This window comes from Carlito syrichta, unplaced genomic scaffold (genome assembly GCF_000164805.1).
Source record: "Carlito syrichta isolate Samal-C Ts95f unplaced genomic scaffold, Tarsius_syrichta-2.0.1 Scaffold309876, whole genome shotgun sequence".
NCBI lineage: Eukaryota > Metazoa > Chordata > Mammalia > Primates > Tarsiidae > Carlito > Carlito syrichta.
In genome coordinates, this window is record NW_007253972.1 from 60,830 (window position 1) to 81,957 (window position 21,128).

The window sequence follows — 21,128 nt, forward strand, 5'->3', positions numbered from 1 at the left end:
CTTTTTTTTTTTTTTAAAGTAAAACATCATGCCTGAAATTCCAACACTTTGGGAGGCCAAGACAGGAGGACTGCTTGAGCTCAGGAGATCAAGGCCAGCCTGGACAACATAGTGAGACCCTGTCTCTACAAAAAAAATTAAAATAGCTGGGCATGGTGGCATGCATCTGTAGTCCCAGCTACTCAGAAGGCTGAGGTAGAAGGATCACCTGAGCCCAGGAGGTTGAGGCTGCAGTGAGCTGTGATTGTGCCACTGCACCCCAGCCTGGGTGACACAGACTCTGACTCAAATATTAATAAAATATGCCCATTAATTAAGAAGAAATAATGCAGCTGGACTCGGTGGCTCAGCCTGTAATCCCAGCACTTTGGGAGGCCGAAGTGAGTGGATTGCCTGAATCTGCGGGTTCGAGACCAGACTGGGCAACTTAGCCAGGCATGGTAGCACGCACCTGCAGTTTCCAGCCACTTAGAAGGCTGAGGTGGAAGGATCACTGGAGCCCAGCAGGTAGACGCTGGGGTAGCCGTGCATGTGCCACTGCACTCCAGCCTGAGCAACAGAGTGAGACTTCAACTCAAAAAAGAAAAAAGAAAAAAAGAAAAGAGAAGAAAAAATAATGCTAAAAAAGCATTTGGCCTGAAAGGCTCTTACCCAGATACTGGGCTCTATCACTCATACAGATCTCTGACAAATGTCACCTTATCAAAGAACATTTCCTGACCATGCAATGTAAACCTGCAGTCTACCAATCCTCCCCAATATTATCTTCCCCCTTATCTGAAGCATTTTTCTTCGGACTATTTATAACCTCCTAACAAAATATGTATTTAATTATGAGTTTATTAGCTCTCTCTTCTTTCTAGAGTAAGAAGGTTTATTTTTATAAGATCTGTGGCACAGACCAAACAATAAAAATATGTGAAATTAATGAAGATCTATTCTAATTAGGATAGGATATTAAACTAGAACTTTTTAGCCTATTTTAGCTGACATCCAAAAGGTCAGGGACAATACAATAAATTCCACTCTTCCTCAATCCTAAAGAAACATGTTTAGAACAGTCCAACTCAAAAGATGCCCATGGACTGGTGCCAGTCTGAGAACTGCTTTTACTGGCAGTTTATTACAAGATAAATACAGAATTGGGTACACAGTAAGTCCCCTACATATGAATCTTCAAGTTGTGAATTTTCAAAGATGTGAATGTACATTCATAAGTCCAAACATATAAGTTAGTTCACATGTCTGGCATACATTGTAACGCACACACATGGTCTACAAGTGATTATGCTTTTGTGTACTTTACTGTACAGTACTATATAAAGTATAGTAGAGCCGGGCTCGGTGGCTCAGCCTGTAATCCCGTGCCTTTGGGAGGCTGAGGTGAGTGGATTGCCTGAGCCCGCGGGTTCGAGACCCGCCTGGGCAGTGAGACCTCATCTCTACAATAAATCAAAAAATCAACCGGGCGTGGTAGCATGTGCCTGTAGTTCCAGCTACTTGGAAGGCTGAGGTGGAAGGATCACCGGAGCCCAGCAGGTCGAGGCTGCGGTGGCCGGGAGCAGCCACTGCACTCCAGTCTGGGCGACAGAGTGAGACTCCAACTCAAAAAAATAAAATAAAATAAAATAAAATAAAGTATAGTAGCCAGTATCTTTCTTTTTTTATGTATAAAAAAATTTTAGTGCAGCAAAAAGTTCTGTGGAGGAAATGGAATAAAAATACAAATTCAAGTAGGAAAAGAAATAATGTAAAATTTCCAGCATAGAGATAAATTTGTTTATATATTTCTTAAATGGATGATGGTGTGTGGGTACCAATTCTCTAAACATTTTAGATTCCATTGAATAAACTTAATAAATATGATTTTTAAAATTTTAAATTGTAATAATTTTCAATATACTGGCAATTATATCCTTTGTTATTATTTAAATATATGCTAAAATATGACAGATGCCACCTTAAAAACATGTAAGTTGTAAAACATTTTTTAAAATATGATTTTAGGTGTAGTTGCACAAAAATGTTTGAAATTGCTGATCCAAATATCTAATAGAATCGCACTACAATACCCAGATGCATCCATGTATAACAGAGGGTAACTTTGCAGATGAAACCAGACCCCCTTCCTCAAATGCTTCTCTTATTCTACTTCCTCCACTTCCCATCATCCCTCTTACTATCCACATGCACCTCTAGTTTCCAGGATAGCCTCAGTTCCTTTTTCTTAGGTAATTTTTTTCTTTAGATGCATTAATATTATGAATTAGGCTAAGGACAGATTCCTCTCTTTCTGCATTTGTGCTGGAAATATTCTTTTTATACATATTTACTACCTTTTTCTCCTCAAGAATATCTTGGCTTTTACCAGGCTTTTGCTCTTTTACATAAAATTCTATCTCAGTTTCTCAAGTTCTGAAGGAAACAGAAAGAAGCCTGTTGAGGGAAATAATATATTAAAGATATTGAGTATTTCTATCTGTGAACATCATATATGCTGCAAACTTAGATCTTCAGTGTCTTTCAATACAGTTTTTCCATATACATCAACCCCAAAGCAGTATCTTTATTTCAAGCCCAGGATACCCAGAAGCAAGCACAAAAGCAGCAATGATGTAGCTGGTACTGTACAGCCGATTGTGTTAGTTGGGTATCTAGGTTAACTTTGTTGGACTTACAAACAAATTGGATTTACAAGTGCACTCTCAGAATAGAACTCATTCATATGTAGGGGGACTTACAGTATTTAGAAAATTTTAGTGTAATCTGACACTGTCCTAGAACTGCAACTGACCAGTAAACCTGCCTTGTTGAACAGGCCATTTCAGATACTGTCGAACTCACCTGCAATGTGAGCTAAAGACCAGTCAAGCAATAAAGAACCAGGTGTAGACATGCAATGGATTGGAAATTAAAAAAAAAAAAAAATTCCCCACAAATATATGAAAAGCACTATGCTAGATAATCCATGATGGTCATGGTAAGAGACTGTAATGTCAATTAGAGCAACATGAGCCATCACCAATCCAAGAGAGGTAAACAAAGCCAGAAACCAAGAGGAGAGATTGTTCTGGAGAAAGCCATTGATGCCTTGAGCATTTCCTCCTGGAGAAGGGGTTCATGTGCTTACCCTGTACCTTAAACCAGGGGTACCCAACCCCTAGGCCATGGACCAGTACCAGTCTGTAGTCTGTGAGGAGCCAGTCCCATAGCAGGAGATAAGTGGTGGGTGAGCAAGCAAGGCTTCGTCTGTATTTACAGCTGCTCCCATCACTTGCATTACCACCTGAGCTCTGCAGCATTAGATTCTCATAGGAGCACATGCAAGGGATCTAAGTTGCACGCTCCTTATGAGAATCTAATGCCTGATGATCTGAGGCATTGACACTAGTGCTAGGAACGGCTGCAAATACAAATTAACATTAGCAGTGAGGTTTGACTGCACAGAGACCATAATAAATCAACTGCTTGCAGACTCATATCAAAACCCTATTAGTCGGTGGCAAGTGAGTTGATGTACTTCAATTCTACAGCTGCATCTGGTGGCAGGTTTTAAGTCAGAATCCGACACTGATTTTAGTCTGTGCATGGCCCACTGATTATTTTATTTACCACTTCCATCTGTACCTCTTTTTTTAAGTGGTGAGTTGTATAATTATTTAATTAATATATTACAGTGTAATAATAATAAAGTGCACAATAAATATTATGCACTTGACTCATCCTGAAACCATCCCCTACCCCCGGTCCATGGAAAAATTGTCTTCCATGAAACCGGTCCGTATGCCACAAAGGTTGGGGATCGCCACTTAAACCAAGGGAGAGTGGGCTTCAAGGAGACTTCACAAAGGACAGGACATATCTTTCCTGAAGTTTAGAGAATGTACTACCAGACTGTGACTCTCACCAAAAGAATCTAAAGTTGAAGACTATGGCCAGAGTAAAAGGCCTGCCTAGCACTGAGCTGCTCCCTGCTCCCATGGCAGCAAAGGCACATGCTTTGGGGAGGCCTGGTATGGAAACCGAGAGAGAGAAAACTAGTTTAAGCTTCTATTCAAAGGGATCTTATCCAAAAGGACTTTGTAGAAGGAAGAAACAACTGAACAGAAGGGGTAAAGCATCAGAAACTCAGAGGGCCAAGGCAGGAACACACAAGTCAAGAAAAGACTTTGCCCACATGAAGGGAACTATAACACATTTGGGGGTGCCAATGTCAGGCCACAACCACGTAGGCTGGGCAAAACTAGACCCATTTCCCCTAAGCCTCTCTCTCCTTCCCCAATCCTAGAACTGTGAGGACCAAAATGTGGAGAAAATGAGGAAGGAAAAGAGAAAAACCAACCATGTCCTTCGCCACGTCAACCTGAATCTGGCTCAAACTGAGAGAAGGAAAAAATATTAACTTTGAATATGAAGTTGTGATAATTTGCGAGGGCAGGCTGGAGTTGTGTTATTATCAGACTGGGCTAAAATTGTTAATGCTTGAAAGTGACCCAAGAATTTTCTGTTAGGTAACAGTGACCTGCAGTAGAACCTGTCCTGAATGTTTCCTTACGAGAAGACAGTGGGTTCAATGATTGGTATGAAAGGATACATTTAATTTCTCTTTGTACCCTAGTCAATAAATAAATTATACACAAAAATTGAGCCTCCTGGCTCTTCTTCCCACTTTCAACTCTTTATTTCTTATGGCATTTACCTTAAAAACTCTAAATAATATGCATACAGTGGTATCTCTAGATTCACTAACCTTAGATACTATTTGGACCGTGTTACAATAGACAAAGATTATAGTTTTTTACAGACTTTTTGCTTAAGTCCATAGTTAACAATATCATGGTTAATTTCGTCTTACTATTATCCACTGCTGAATTAAATAGTATACCATGATAACTTTTCTTGCTCATTCAAATCTATAAATAGATTAATCCACACAGTAACATTATGAAGTTATGACCTCCATTCTAAAGTTGAGAAATCTGAGCCACAGAGAAACTAAATAACTCACTTTAAACTGGTAAGTGCTAAAGCCAGAATTTAAACTCATGTCAGACTATATGGCTCCAGAAGGCACACTTTTAGCCACTCCATGATACTGCTTATGTTTGCTAAAAGGTCTTAGCTCAGGCCATGTGCAGTTCTTACACCTGTAATACCAACACTTTCGGAGGCCAAGGCAGAAGGATCACTTGAGGCCAGGAATTGGAGACCAGCCTGGAAAATATAGTAAGACCCAGACTATACCAAAAAAAAAAAAAAAATTTAGCCAGGCATAGTGGTACAAGACTGTAGTCCCAGCTACTCCAGAGGCTGAGGTAGGAGGATCACTTGAGCCCAGGAGTTCGAGGTTGCAGTGAGTTCTGATCACACCACTGCACTCCGGCCTGGGACACAGAATGCCGCTAAAAAGAAATTTTAAAATATTTAAAAAGTCTTAGCTCAAGCAAAATTAAACTAGACCCAGTTCATTACTAAAGCAAATGCTGTTGTAGCATACAACTTAAAATATTAATTCTAGTCTCACAATGAGTAGATGACACTCAAAAGGGAATCAAGGCACTTGTAGATATATAAAATACAATCTAACTCGGTCATTTGTCACAACTACTGAACTTATGGTTTTCCTTTTTTAACTCCTCCTCACTCTGAATTCCCATCTTACAATGTTCTCTTACTCCATGACAGCTAAGCAATTCAGAAAAAAAGTCAAGATTCATTATTAAAAATTTACTGAAGTCCCAAATTCCCTGGGGCTAAGGTTTAGAACACAAATCACCATCTCTTTGTTCTAATGCGGCATAATTCTTCTCATTATTAGAGTCAGAATAAGAGACAGAACCACAAAGAAGAAATTACTTTGAAGAAACAATCTTAGTACATTTCTTAGAAAGCAGAATTGTTCTGTTTTTCAATTTACCTGGTTCCATAATTAGTGAAAGAGATATTTTCAAATATCAGATAATAGAAATGCATGGAGTGCCTAGTAATATACAATAGTCTCTTCCTAAAAGTTACATATACCTAAGGAAATAAAAGAACATGTAATGTAAAAATAACTAAGAATGTAAGGCAAACAGCGCCAAAAGAATTAGACAAAGTGTGACAGTCAACTGACTGATTTCCCACTGCACCTCCCACCTTTAGACCCAACAGTTTATTTTTACATTTAAAAAAAACAGCCACTAAGGTTGTTAAGAGCAGGCCATGAGCCACAGAGTTCTAAAACTCTCCAACACTACTCAGTCTTTTACTCCTAAGAACAGGTAAAATATAACTCAAAAGATCAGCAATCTGATATTTAACCCAAGTGGTTTCTCTTTATTAGTAAAAATCACAATTTCCATAATTTGTCATCAGTGGAAGAAATCAAGCCTGACTAGCTCTAGCTCATGCTTTATTAAATGGGTGGCTAATTTTCAGTTTCACAGAAAAAAAGTACCCTCTCCTCACAATAAAAAAAACAGGGCAAAAAGAGGTGCCAAGAATCTTGGCTGACAATTTTTCTAACACTTCTTGTTTAAAACTCCAAAGAGCTGAATTAGCATAGAACTCCACTTTAAAGTAAACGTTCAGATTAAATGTACAGTGTTTGCCCTTCTGAACTCCTGGGACAAAGGTCAATGCTCAATAATGTTTAACCTTCTTGAATTGCAGAAGCAGGAGAAAAGCCTGAAAGCAATATGTCACGACTGATTGTCACAGTTCAAGGGAAATGGTTATTCTGATAAGAAATATGGTCAAGAAAAATGGGCTCATTGTCTTTTTTTTTTTTTGAGTTGGAGTCTCACCCTGTCACCCAGACTGGAGTGCAGTGGCCGCTCCTAGCCACTGCAGCCACAACCTGTGATCCTTCCGCCTCAGCCGTCCAAGTAGCCGGAATTACAGGGACACGCTACCATGCCCAGCTGATTTTTTGATTTATTGTAGAGATGAGGTCTCGCCAAGTTGCCCAGGCGGGTCTCAAACCCACAGGCTCAGGCAATCCACTCACCTCAGCCTCCCAAAGCACGGGATTACAGGCTGAGCCACCAAGCCCGACTTGGGCTCATTTTCAATACTGATGCTGGCTACTTAAAAATAATTATTTTTCTGTGCCTGCAAGTTAAGAAAATTAATAGCATGAAAGCACATGTCCTACAAGGACCTCATTGTTTCTGAAAGATATCCACACCCAGCTATCCAGTTTTGGAAAAGGCAAATGAAATATTTTATTGTATCTGGCAACATAGCTAAAAATTATACTCTATTCTCAGTTATCCATGCCTATTTCTAATAGGGCTAATCTGTAAATAAGATTCACAGATAATTCTAAAGCTAACTAATGACAGCTTCAAACTTTTAAAATCACGCTTTAAACAGAGCTAGAAACGTGTAAATCAATGGCTTGCCTCCATATTTAAAACAGAAAAGCAGAATTATGAGCAGCAAAATGAAAGCAAATAATCTACCACTGGAAAACCACTTCCCAAATAGAGAGTCACATAATGGAATGTGATGTCAATATGAAAGATTAACTCAAATCGATAAGGCAACTCAATATCTCGCATTTTAGTCATCATCAAAATTTCATGAGCTCTGTGAGAAGATGTAAGTGGCATTTGCTGGGTAATAATGGAATATTATCCAGTAAAAGTCATACTGGAATGGACGAATTCTACTTACTATGGAAAAAGTGTTAGACCAGGTATCACTTGAACTTCAACAAGACAAAGTCAAGCAATGTGACAGCATGCTGCCTTTAGGGTCAGTTTTGTTTCAATAATGATTCTAGTCTCATAACAATACATGTTCAAAGAACAAAAACAGCAAGCTCAAGGAAATATCAGTCCCACATATTAAAACCAAAGAATATGCCTACAAAATTCCTTGTCTATTTTATATTATCTTTTAAGTTTTAAATAATAAGCACTTGTATACACCATTCACTAATATGTTTTTCTAATGTTCCATATAAAAAGGCTAACAAATAAGCAAAGAGTTATTTGTTGTTAAAAGAAAGAAAGAATTTTTTTTTTTAAATCAAAAGATGGTCTTGGGAATATCCCTCCTCCGCCTTCCTAAAATCCTTTAATAATAATTATCTAAAATTTGGAAATGTTATTGATAAAAATTTAGAAATATTCTATGGAAAACAAATGCCAGAAGAGGGGCTTAATGAAGCAAAGTGTTGGTGATGTAAACTTCAACAAATTAAAGTTTGTCTCTTAATATCTTTTTTTTTTTTTTTTTTTTTTGAGTTGGAGTCTCACTCTGTCGCCCAGACTGGAGTGCAGTGACCTGCTGGGTTCAGGCGATCCTTCCGCCTCAGCCTTCCAGTAGCTGGAACTACAGGCGCACACTACCACGCCCGGCTATGTCTCTTAACATCTTATTACAGAAAATTTCAAGCTCATACAACAAAGGAAAGGTATAAAAAACTGCCCCTTATGCAACACCCAGCTTCAACAATGACCACACCACCTCCTGGTCAGTACTCCTTCAGCTATAACCCTAGCCACCTCTTCTCCCCAACCTGCAGGATTATTTTAAAGCCCATCCCAGGAATCTTATTTCATCAATAAATATTTGAGTATGCATCTCTAACAGATAAGAACTATTTTTAACAAAATCTAAACACCATCATCAACCTAAAGTATGTATATAAGTTTTTTGATGTCATCAAATGTTCAAATTTTATAATGTTCAAATTTTCCCGGTTTTCTCAAGAACTCTTTCTTTTATACTCAGTTTGTTCGTCCAAACAAGGCATGCATATCACATGTAATGGGTAGGTCTCTTCCGTCTCTTTTCATGTGTAGGTTACCACTCTTGCTTTTTTTCTCATAATTTATTTGTTGAAGAAACTGAGGATACTTGTCCTAGAGCTTCCCACAGTCTGATTTTGCTAACTGTATTTTCATCACATCATTTCACATTTTACTCTGTCCCCTGTAGCTTGTGCAAATCTGTAATTGGAACTAAGAGTTTGATCTTAGGCTCAGTTTTTTCTTTAGCAAGAGTACTTCATATGTATTACTGTAAACTTCCATCAGCAGGCGTATGTGTGTGATTGCCTCTCTTTTGGGTGTTGGCAGTCATTGATATTGATGACCATTGTCTAGGTTCATTAACTCATTTCAATTCTTTTTATTTTTATTTATTTATTTATTTATTTTTTGAGTTGGAGTCTCACTCTGTCACCCAGGCTAGAGTGCAGTAGCCGCTCCCGGTCACCGCAGCCTCGACCTGCTGGGCTCCGGTGATCCTTCCGCCTCAGTCTTCCAAGTAGCTGGAACTATAGGCACGCACTACCACGCCTGGCTAATTTTTGATTTATTGTAGAGATGAGGTCTCGCCAAGTTACCCAGGTGGGTCTCGAACCCGTGGGCTCAGGCAATCCACTCACCTCAGCCTCCCAAAGGCACGGGATTACAGGTTGAGCCACCAAGCCCAGCTAATTTCAATTATTTTTCCCCTCAACAACTATTTGATTACTGTGTGGAACAATTTTTACAGAAAGACAAGATACAGCTTGATTTCTTCCCTTTACCGCTTTTCAGAAAAGTAAGTTGGTTCCCCGGCATTCTCCAAAGGCCACCAAAGAGGTGGTTCTGAAAAATATCATAAGTTTTAAGTATACGAATGTATTTCAATCCATTGAAATCACTATTCTTACTGGTTGGGCAGTAGGAACCCCTTCAAGTTTACTCCTGGTCCATCTGACATGACCCCAGTAGTCTCTGATGCTGCTTTGCTTTCTTGGTTGACAAGATGTGCCAGGTTCATTCTACATTTTCTGTTCTAGATCTGGAATCAGCCATTTCTCCAAGAAGCCTGTGATTGGTGGTTTCTATAGGTGCCCTTCCAGTTGCCAATGGACCCAGCTCCCAGCTGCTGGGAGTGTAGGCTGCTAATGGCCTACAATCCTAAGCCAGGCTTCTTAGCAGTCCGTGGCCAACAACTGACTGAGGTGAGGGACAAAAGGCTTGCTTCAAGTTGAGGCTAACTCTGTAGTGCAATTCATGCACCAGAACTCAGTGCAGGACCAGGCTGAAGCTAGACCCCAGCCAAGCACACATCTTTGCTTCTAGCTTTCACCCCCTGCCCTATCCTGCTTCCCTTACTCTCCTCCCAGAGCTCTCTCTCTATAAACCACCTTCACAAGAATCTCTTCTAGGGATCTGTTTAAGAAATCAGACACAGTCTGAGTTTGTGTCGGTAGGATATGATATTAGCATACCACAATACGGGCATTATTCCTGGACTGGTCATTATTGCTAGACCTTTTCAGTGATCAGAACAGAAATAGAGATGGTCCTCAACTTCTGGTGGTTCGACTTATAATATTTTACACTTATAATGGATCAAAGAGCATCTATACTTTTTTAAATTAAGTCATCATGAGTTCAAACTGATATTTCCCATTCAATTTTAGGATTAGAGGGGTTTTCTTAAATTCTCTGATTTTATATCTGTATCTCTTTTCCATGTCACTGAAAATCCTAGCTCCTAACAATATCAATATGTCTATTTGCTAAATAATGTTTCTGAACAGTATTTTGACATGAGAATATAAAATGCTCATAAACAATGTATAATATTTTGCATTTGTATTCAAGCTTATATTAGCTTATATTATTTTAGGTCAACATTGTTTACTCCAGAGTATCAGAAGGCTGTGTAACTCATATGGCAAATGTAGTATAGGATATCGCTTACACCTCAATTAAGAGCTTTTATTCTAAGTAGATTGTCTTTTTTAAGAATAATGGTTTCCTTTTTGATCCACCATCTGTGGTGGGACCACCGCCAAGATGCAGATTTTCATGAAAACCCTTATGGGGAAGACCACCACTCTCAAGGTTGAACCCTCGGATACAATAGAAGACGTGAAGGCCAAGATCCAGGATAAGGAGGGAATTCCTCCTGATCAGCAAAGACTGATCTTTGCTGGCAAGCAACTAGAAGATGGACGTACTCTGTCTGACTCATCTTGTGTTGAGATTTCGTGGTGGTGCTAAGAAAAGGAAGAAGAAGTCTTATACAACTCCCAAGAAGAATAAGCATAAGAGAAAGAAGGTTAAGCTGGCTGTCCTGAAGTACTATAAGGTGGATGAGAATGGCAAAATCAGTCACCTTTGTCAAGAGTCCCCTTCAGAAGAATGTGGTGCTGGAGTTTTTATGGCCAGCCACTTTGACAGACATTACTGTGGCAAATGTTGTCTGACTTATTGCTTCAACAGACCAGAAGAGAAGTAATTGTGTATGGGTTAATAAAAGACATGAACTTAAAAAAAAAAAAAGAATAATGATGCCAACTGTCATTTCACTCATAGGAAACATGTCTTACCATCTGATAGTCAATCCACAGTCATGCCCATGATGGATGTATATGGAAATGTCCTCCAATTAGTCATTAAATCCTTTTCTTAGCATGTTACTTGTAATTATCTCTTGTTTACCTTGTGCCTCTCACATTTTGTTTTAAAATAGCTAAGTATATAGCCTATCTACTGTTCTCATCACTTGGGGTCCTAATTCTACAAAATGCTATTGCTATTCTTCTGTTTCATAGCCTATAACTCTCCATCGTCCCTTCACCCCAGCCCTGGCAGCCACCGTTCTATTTTCTGTCTCTACGAATTGGACTACTCTAGACACTTCCCATCAGTGGAATTACACATTTGGGAGTTTTTTTGTGGTTGGCTTATTTCACTTAGCATAATGTCCTCAAAACTTAGACATGTTGTAGCATGTGTCTGAATTTCCTTCCTTTTTAAGGCTGAATAATATTCCATTGTATGTATATATCACAGTTTGTTTGTTTATCCATTCATTGATCATGGACACTTGAGTTACTTCCACCTTTCAGCTATTGTGAATGATGCTGCTATGAACATGGGTGCCCAATATCTCTTTGAGAGCCTGCTTTCAATTCTCCTGGGTATATATCCAAAAACAGAATCACTGGCTCATATGATAATTCTATTTTTAAATTTGTGAAGAGCAGCCATATTGTTTTCCATAGCAGCTGAATCGTTTTACATTCCTACCAACCATTCACAGGGGTGTTTAGACTTAATTTTAACATCAGATTAGCTTAGTTATCTGCTAATGGTTAGAATGTTGTGTCCCACCCAAAATTCAAGTGTTGAAACTTAATCTCAAATGTGACAGTATTAAGAGGTGGGAGCCTTTTGGAAGGGATTAAGTCATGGACACTGTGCCCTTCTGAATGAATTAATATCATCATAAGAACCTTCAGAGAGCTACCTCTCTCTGTCTTACTCTTTCCGTTTTGCCTTCTGCCAGGTGAGATCACAATAACAAGGTGCCATAATGAGGGACGCCAAACCTGCTGGCATCTTGATCTTGTACTTCCCAGTCTCCAGAACAGTGAGAAAATAAAAGCTATTACTTATAAATGACCTAATCTCAGGTATTCTTTGTAGCAATGCAGATGGACTAAGACAGTATCTGTTCCTCACCCATCTTGGTGAAGCTGAGCTGTATTAGTGGGGGTAGAGCCAATGTGGATAAGCCAATGGTATACCCCAGCAACAGAGGTGATTATCCGCTTTATCAATTGAAATGAATAATGCGTGGAGGCTGTAGGATGGGCTTGACAGTATTACACAAAAGTGGAATTGCCAATATGTTGGTACCCTAAGTGGCCAACATAGATACTGCAGGCTGTGAGCAGACTCTCAAAGATATAAAGCTACTCTCGGTGAATGAGTCATGCTGGAAAGATGAGGAATGCCTCTAGTCAAGTGGAATTTATATTCTTCTTCCTTAAAGTTCTCATCCAGTTCCCTAACTATTATCTGAGCTAGAGACTAAACATAGGATAAACATAGGAGACAAGAGGTTGCAAGGATGGGGGACATCTGTTGTCTATTTAGCCTTATGAACTTGAGCCAATCACTTACTCTCTGAGACTTTATTTTGTCATATGGGATTCATATATTATTAACACAGGGTAGTTGTTCAGATTGAGATAGTGACTATGAAAATGCTTTGAAAAATATGAAGTGTTACTTAACTACAAAGTACCACTGCAAAGCAATAGTTTTCATTAAACATTATTGTCATTTTCAGAACTGGCTTCTCTTCTCCTAAGGCAAAAACCAGATTTTGTTTGGAGGTGTTCAGTTTTCATAGATTGATTTTACTCATCATTCTACAACTTAAAAAAAAATAGAGGTGATATTTAGAGAATCAGATGGACCCTTAATCTCCCGGAGGTGGTATTTAGAAAAATAAGGAATTAGTGCAACAAAGGTGATATTTAGAAAATAAGGAATTAGACCTATGAGAAAAGATTCAGAAAGATGGAACCATGAGCCTAGAAAAGAAAAAGCTTATAGATCATCAAGTACAATTAACTTGCCACTAATTAGAACTATCTAGTGATGGGAGACCTTACCACTAAAAGTACTGAGGCAGAGAGAAAACCAGAATTAGGAGAAGTGCTGAATCAGATAAGTGCTAAGATGCCCTCAAATTTTAACATTCTTTGATGTACAAGGGCTGATGACAACAATAGCAGGTGGGCCATGCTTCATCTTCTTCAGCGAGGTCACAACAACAAGAAATGGTCTCCAATTGTAACCATGGGATTTGGGGCAAAGATCAAGAAGTTGTTTCCGGCAAAGATAGTGGTTAAATTCCAAAAAGGATTCTGAGGAAAGCTATGGTTGTGTTATTTAAAATAAAGGAATTTATCCTCATCTTCCCAGAACAATTTAAGGATTGTTCTGGTTAAAGGTAAAGTAATAAACCAGACCATATTTGAAGGGACTTTCCTTTCAGTCCTTGATTGACAATTCTGAAAATTTTGAACGTACAAATGACTATCTAAATGCTTTATTTAAGTTGCCTTTGCTTGGAGTTTAAATAATTTAAGATCTTTTTGTTTTGTTTTTAAGATAATAGGTGTCTCTGTGCACTAGAAAGACAGAAAGAATCGCAAGACGCCTTATTGCAGTCAAAATATTGACCTCAAGAAAAATCATGAGTAGGAAAGACATGCTTATTTTTCTCCAAGGCGAGCACATGAATCCCTTCATCAAGTTAGTCTTGGTTTCATGAGTTGTCTGAGAGACTAAACACTATCTGTAGTAACACTGTTTATACAGTATATTCCACCTACCTTTCATGCTCCTGTGCACCAATTATTCTTATACCTATTGACAGTGAATTTGTAATAAATGAAATCTTTTATAAGATTCCATTAATTAAGAACCTAAAAAGGGAGGTACTGCAATGTGTAGCAAAGACTCAGTAAATTGAATGGGTGTCATTCGAAACAATGACAGTTTTCAGGCAGTTAGCCAAAGAAATGTGATTTTATTAATTCTTTTCATCCTCTTGAATTCCAAAGAAGAAAAGGAAACCAACGTTTTCTTTAAGAGCTTTGGATCCACCAATTAATTAGCCAAAATAAGGTATGAGCTGTACAGCCACAGCCATATCTTCCAAAGAAGGGGAAGTGTCCTGAGGTTATGCAAATAAAGTTGCCTGGTCCTGCACATACGAAAAGGAAAGGGAAGGGGAAGACCACTGAATAATACAAGCAGGAAAGGAACAGAGAAACACCCTGCTATATTTTCAATGAGATCAAGGATGTGTGCCTAAGTCTTTCCTAACCACAGAAGCGAGCTCTCAACTACAAAGATGACATACAATCTTAATATTACTTTTAAAAAATTAAATCTATGCAATGTTCCAAAATATCCTGTAGTCTTACAAACCTAACCTCCAATTAGAGCAGCAGAAAATTTCCCCCAATACTCAAAGTCAGAAACTCACAACAGAAGGAAAAGAAGGGTGAGGTCAAGGAAGTGGTTTAGTAGGGGAGAGTGCAGGGAAGGGAAAGAAGAATGAGTATGTCTGGAAAATTCTTTTCTGCTATTTTATTCTAGTATCTACCTGAATGGCCTTTTCTTGGCCTACGATGAGAATCCTTAAAGTCAAGAGGCCTGGCCCCATCTCTGCTGACGGCATCTGTATTTCTGAGGAAGGAGTTGGAAGTCATAAGGGAATCTCAATCCTCCTCCCAAACTCTCAACATTGCTAGGCCCCAAGGCTTAGTTCTCAACTGCTTCTCTTTTCCATCAGTTCACTTTCTGAGTCATCCCCCTCAGTCCCATGGATTTAGTAACATCTGTGTTCTCCCTAATGACTCCCAAACTCAAACTCACATCTTCCATGAAATCCAAACACAAGAATGTCTAATAGATATTTCAGACTTAACACATCCAAATTGGAAATGTTTATTTCTACCCCTCAACCCCAAATTGCTTTTTCCTTCACGTGTATCCATTTCAGAAAATAGGACCACCCAGTCACCTGTGCTAAACCTATCTGTCCTCCAACTCCTGCGCCAACATTTGCGGGCTCAATAATCCATTTGCTTACTTGTGGTGGGAGCCCAAAGTTAAGAAAACAGAAGGTCACGGGCCAAGATCTTGCCAGCAGAGGCAAGATCTACAGCTTGGGCAATAACCTAAAAGCACTAGCAGCTTTTAATCAAATATTCTTTCAGATCCATGAGAAAGTCCCCGAGATCCTAAGTTATGAGAAAACGTAGGCCATCTGTTTTAGTGTGCAAAAAAACTAGAATCAGAAAAGTAACAGGAACAGAGTCAGTGTGTGGGATTATTTTCTAGTGCTCTAAAACTTACATTTCTCCATACCCAACATCCAACCCCAAACATGTAAATACTTCCTGGGCCTGGGAGTTGTTATACACCAACAGTTTCATGTGAGTGGGCAATAGGACAAAATGACTCTTGCTACTTCTTAGATGCTCTGCCACAGAAGGAAAGGGCTGATAAAATGATAGCAAAATGAGGTTTGGGGTTTATCTATAGCTTTCAATGCCATTTCAAAATAATTTAATTGATGTAAAAACACAAAGATTTAACCTACAGCTACATCTAGGCAGTTAGGAAAACTAAGGCTCAAAGTAACTGCAATACTTTAGGAGGATTGATTAGGATAAACATGTAGTCGTAGACTGTGAACATTTGGAATCCTCCATTCCCTACTCAAACTGCTCAAGTCAAGAGTGTCTAGGTTTAAATGTTAGCCTCATTAACTACCAGCTGAATAACCTTGACAAGTTTCCTTCTCTGCAAAGTATGTACCTGCCCCAGAGAAACACTGGGAAGATTGAAAGAGAAAAATAGGGAAGAAGACAGGGAACAATACCCAACAAGGTAGGCATGCCATAATGCAAGAGCTCTTGAGATAATGATGATGATGATGATGTTTAAAAATTCTAGGATTCAGCCTGGCATAGTAGCTCACACCTATAGTCCCAGCTACTTGGGAAGCTGACACAGGAGGATTGCTTGAACCTGAGAGTTCAAGGTTACAGTGAGCCATGATCACACCACTGCACTCCAACCAAGGTGATAGAGCAAGATCCTGTCTCTTAAAAAAAAAAAAAAAAAAAACTAGGGTTCAGAAATTTTTTTTAAATGCTTTGTAATATCCAAAATTTTAAAAATTAGCCAGGTGTGGTAGCGCGCGCCTGTAGTTCCAACTACTTGGAAGGCTGAGGTGGATGGATCTCTGGAGCCCAGCAGGTTGAGGCTGCGGTGGCCAGGAGCGGCCACTGCACTCCAGTCTGGGCAACAGAGTAAGACTCCAACTCAAAAAATAAAATAAAATAAAATAGACTTGGATTTAATCATCTTTTCTGCTTCAAGGTGGTAAAAAAAAAGTCCTAAGCATCTTATGACATGTCTTTATAGTATAAACAAATCCCAAGACATAGGTACTGAGAGAAAATCTGGATAAATTTTTCATTCACTCACTCTTGAAAACATCAAATTTTTCAAACCATTGAAATTAAAACATACATTATTAAGTTTACATTAGTGATCCTCATTATAAATTCTTATAGGCACAGTTACTGAGTATAACCTAGACATTCAAAATAGATAGATAATAGCAGCCAATGATGCTAGAGTACAGTGCATTCTTCGTGACATTTCACCAGGAGGATGGTCCTACTGGGCGTGGATGAAACTGCAGTCATGTTTTCTGATTCAACTCCCTCGCAGCTACTTCTGATCCAGTCTTTATCATTTATGGGCCTACCTCTTATTCAGACTGCCATTAGAAGTGCCTGGAATGCTTCATCTAAAGTCATTCAAATGCTCCTGAATCTTCATGGCTAGATGGTTTTTATTCCATCTCCACACCAACATCAGAGTTGCCTTCATGGCAACTGGTTTTCTCCAAAAGACATAGGCTTTGGGCACACATTGAAGAGGGTGATTCCTGCAAGTCCTACTGACTATGCCTAACCAAATCCAAAAAGGGGACACAAAGTTCAAGCCCATATATGGCATAAAAATAGAGAAATGTCGGCAGAGGCTGTAAGGGTGCAGACAACTCCACAAGAATGAAGTGAGATAAGGAGACAATAGCCTCCTCACTATTGACTGACAATTTCCAGTCTCCAGGAAACACAGGAAGATACAGGAGATATGGGAAGATGGCAGAAGTTTCTTTACCTGCCCTAAAAATCTCTCCCCAGAATGGTTCTCTGCCATTTTGAAGCAACTGAGTGGCTCTCTGCTGCTGTTTGCCATGCTCTGATCTCTCTCCTCTTCCAGTCCCTCCCTCAGGAGAAAGAGTGAGGCTGTCCTCAGAATCCCCAGCAGCAGTCATCATCAGATGCCAGCAGAGATTGCCAGGGATAGGCCCAAATTCAGGCCCTTATCACCTCCTAGACTGCTGCAGAAGCCACCTGACTGTCTCTTGAAGACCCTTCGTACCCTGCATGTGTTTAATCGTCCTAAAGTCATGCATTGATCACAGTATTCACCTGCTCCAGTGTCTCCAAGAAGCATAGAAAATGAAGTATAAACAAGCAGAAATGCATTCTGACCCCAATCTGTTTTTCCAGCTTTATCCTATACTTCTCATATAAATCCTCATCCAGTCATGTCTTAGCACTGTGCTTATTCAATCTCCCAGTCCCAGCACCTGTTACCCAGCTGATGCCTATCCACATTTTAAAGCCCAATTCAACCCCAAGTCTCTCAAAAAGGGGTTATGCCCCAACCACCCTAGGTGTGTGTAACTGGGGGCGGGGCTCAGGGTTGGTGTTAGGATTTTGCCCTAACCACTCTATATGTGTGTGGAGAAAGGGCTTTCTCTCTTCTCTGAATTTCTATAGTGTTTACTAATTGTACAACTCATTTAATAAACTATATCATTCATTCATTTATTCAATAAAAGGCATTCAGATTCCAGATGCTGGGAGATATTCCAAACCATATGAGATGGCCCTCAAACAACTCGCAGTCTGGGGGAGGAGAGGAGAGGAAGGAGCTACCATTTATGGAGTGTTTATTCTAAACAGGTCACCACCATGCAATCTCTTTCCATATGTCAGCTCAGTTTATCCTCACAGCTCTACAGGCAGCTATTATTCTTATCACTCTATTATAAGGAAACTGAGTGTCAGAGAGTTGAAGCAGCTTGTAAAAGGAGACCAGGTATGTTTTCATTCTCTGCTGCCCCTGGGCCCCTCTGATTCTCTGCCCATCTCTGCCTTACTCGGAGAGCCTGGGAGGCAGATGGTTATGAGCTGCGTCACCCAAGCTCCTTTGCTCTCTGGATTCCAGTCAAGTTGGGTCACTGGAATGTACCAGCAGGAGCTAAGAGGGCAATATATTTACTCCCCCGGTCCCCTCTTGACTTACTGGGCTGACCCTGGGTGTATCCCTCAGCCACCACTCCTTTGGGAGAGCTTGTCCACAGCTTCAGCTCTGCCTAGCAGGATCCAGTAAGACCACTGCCTCCGCTGCCCCTTCAGGCTGGGAGTGAGAGCAGGGCAGGCTCCACTTGGAGGCTGATCAAACAGCTTAGCCTTGCCCGCGCCTCTGTAAATAGTCCCTTCACTAACCTCTCTTCAGTTAAACCCTCTTAGTGTGCCAACTGTTTCCTGTAGAGACACAGAGCACAAAGAGAACCCACATTGAGTCTTCCTGCAGAGTCGTTCTTTCTCATTGGGATAACTGCTATGTTGGAGGTTTGTACCAAGGGCTGATGATCAAACTGAAAGGCACCTCACTCTAAAAGAAAGGATCTGAAAGACTTTACTGACCAAGGCAGGTGGGCATGAGTCAGTCTCAAAAAGGGAACTGGAGTTCACCAGGCAAAGAGCGGGGATAAGCTTCAAGGACAAAGTGGACAGTGAATTCAAAGGAGCAGAGGCATGAAGAATATGTCATATTAACATATAATATCTATTGTATGTCATTTACTATAATTATAACAGTAATTATAACAGTAGAAGGCTCATGAGACAATCATGGTGGTGGAGGGTTTCTAAACTTTGACAATAATCATCTACTTCTCTATCCTGATCCACACGGGAAGATGAGAAGAAGCAAAGAATTAGCTAGATTTTGAGCAAGAGAACCAACTCACCCTGTTCCCACCTTTGGTTGACACCCATCACAGAAAATAAGTCCAAGTATTAGCACAACAGACAAGCCCTTTCTTTTTTTTTTTTTTTCTTCAGACAAGCCTCTTCTAACCTGGCCCCTACCTAACCCACCAATCTCATTTGCCAGCACCAACTCAAGCCGTTCACTGAGTATGCCACACCTTCTCATGCCTCTGTACTTTGGTATATGTTCTTCTCATCTGGGTTACCTACTTCCACTTTGCACTTAATAAGCCCCTTATCTTTCAGGCTCATCCCAGGGGTCTACTTATTTGTAAATATTTCTGTATGTCTACGATGATTCCATAGTGTACAATTCTACAATGGCACGTTTTTCTTTTACTTTTTTTTTTTTTGAGTCAGGGTCTCACTCTGTCACCCAGGCTTAAGGACAATAGCACAATCATGGCTCATTGCAGCCTCCACCTCCTGGGCTCAAGCAATTCTTCTGCCTCAGCTTCCCAAGTGGCTGGGTACAGGCATGGGCCACCATGCCCAGCTAGTTTTTTGAGTTTACACAGAGGTGAGGTCTCACTATGTTGCCCAGGCTGGTCTCAAATTCCTGGGCTCAAGTAATTCTTCTACCTCAGCCTCTCAAAGTTTGAATACAGGCGTGAGTCACCATGCCCAGCCTACGATATTACTTTAAAGAACAGGACATGTGGCCGGCGTGGTGGCTTAGTCTGTAATCTCAGCACTTTGGGAGGTCAAGGCGAGAGTTTGGGGGTTCAAGACCAGCCTGGGCAACTTGGTTGCCCATCTCATCTCTACAATAAGTCACAAAAAAAACTAGCCGGGCATGGTGCTGTGCATCTCTAGTTCTAGCTACTTGGAAGACTGAGATGGAAGGATCACCTGAGCCCAGCAGGTCAAGGCTTCTGGGGCCGTGAGAGTGCCACTGCACTCTAGCATGGGCGACAAGAGTGAGACTCCAACTAAAAGAAAGAGACAGAGAGAGAGAGAGAGAGAGAGAGAGAGAGAGAGAGAGAGAGAGAGAGAGAGAACAGGACATGTGCTACATTTACTTGTTTGCATGTCTGTGAATAGACTCAGTACAGTCATTGAGTGCAGAGGTACATGTTTGGGCTCTGAAGACAGGCTGCCTAGATCCAAATCTCACACTCTGCACTAGGGTCTAGGGTCACACCAAAGTGACCCCAGCCAAGTATTTACCCTCTGTGGGCCTCGGTTTCATTTTCCATAAAGCTTGATTAATAACAGCTACCACACAGGATTAAGTGAGTGACACAGAATAATGCCTGTTACACCCCAAGCCCTCGATAACTGTAGTCATTAATATATATCTGTATCTCTCATTTCCTGTATAAAAAACATATGTTTGTTGAATGAATAAAATTTTCCCAGTATTTCACATTTCTCTGCATAGATACTAAATTCTGCTCAGACAGCCTTTGCATTATTAAATTATGAAAAGAAAATCCTCATCTCTCAATGTGTACAGGTGATCCTTGAACAACATGGGCTTGAAATGCACAATCCACTTACACTCAGATCTTTTTCAACCAAGCACAGAATGTCATAGGACATGAAATCCATGTATACCGAGGGCTGACTTCTCATATAGGCACGTACTTTTTCGCAATTGGTTGAAGATAAACAGGCCATTTCGGTAAATGAATTTAGTTTCTTGCCATCGCTGCTTGCCTGG

General features: G+C 40.1%; 1 protein-coding gene and 1 pseudogene across 2 annotated transcripts in view; one reads left to right on the forward strand and one right to left on the reverse strand.

The window, feature by feature from the left end:
- Positions 1-21,128, reverse strand: part of DST (dystonin) — a 111,141-nt gene that overhangs the window by 31,574 nt on the left and 58,439 nt on the right. The gene's annotated exons all lie outside the window — the stretch shown is intronic.
- LOC110596547 lies at positions 10,794-11,262 on the forward strand (annotated as a pseudogene). The gene has a single exon (XR_002482542.1). The product of XR_002482542.1 is annotated as a ubiquitin-40S ribosomal protein S27a pseudogene (transcript).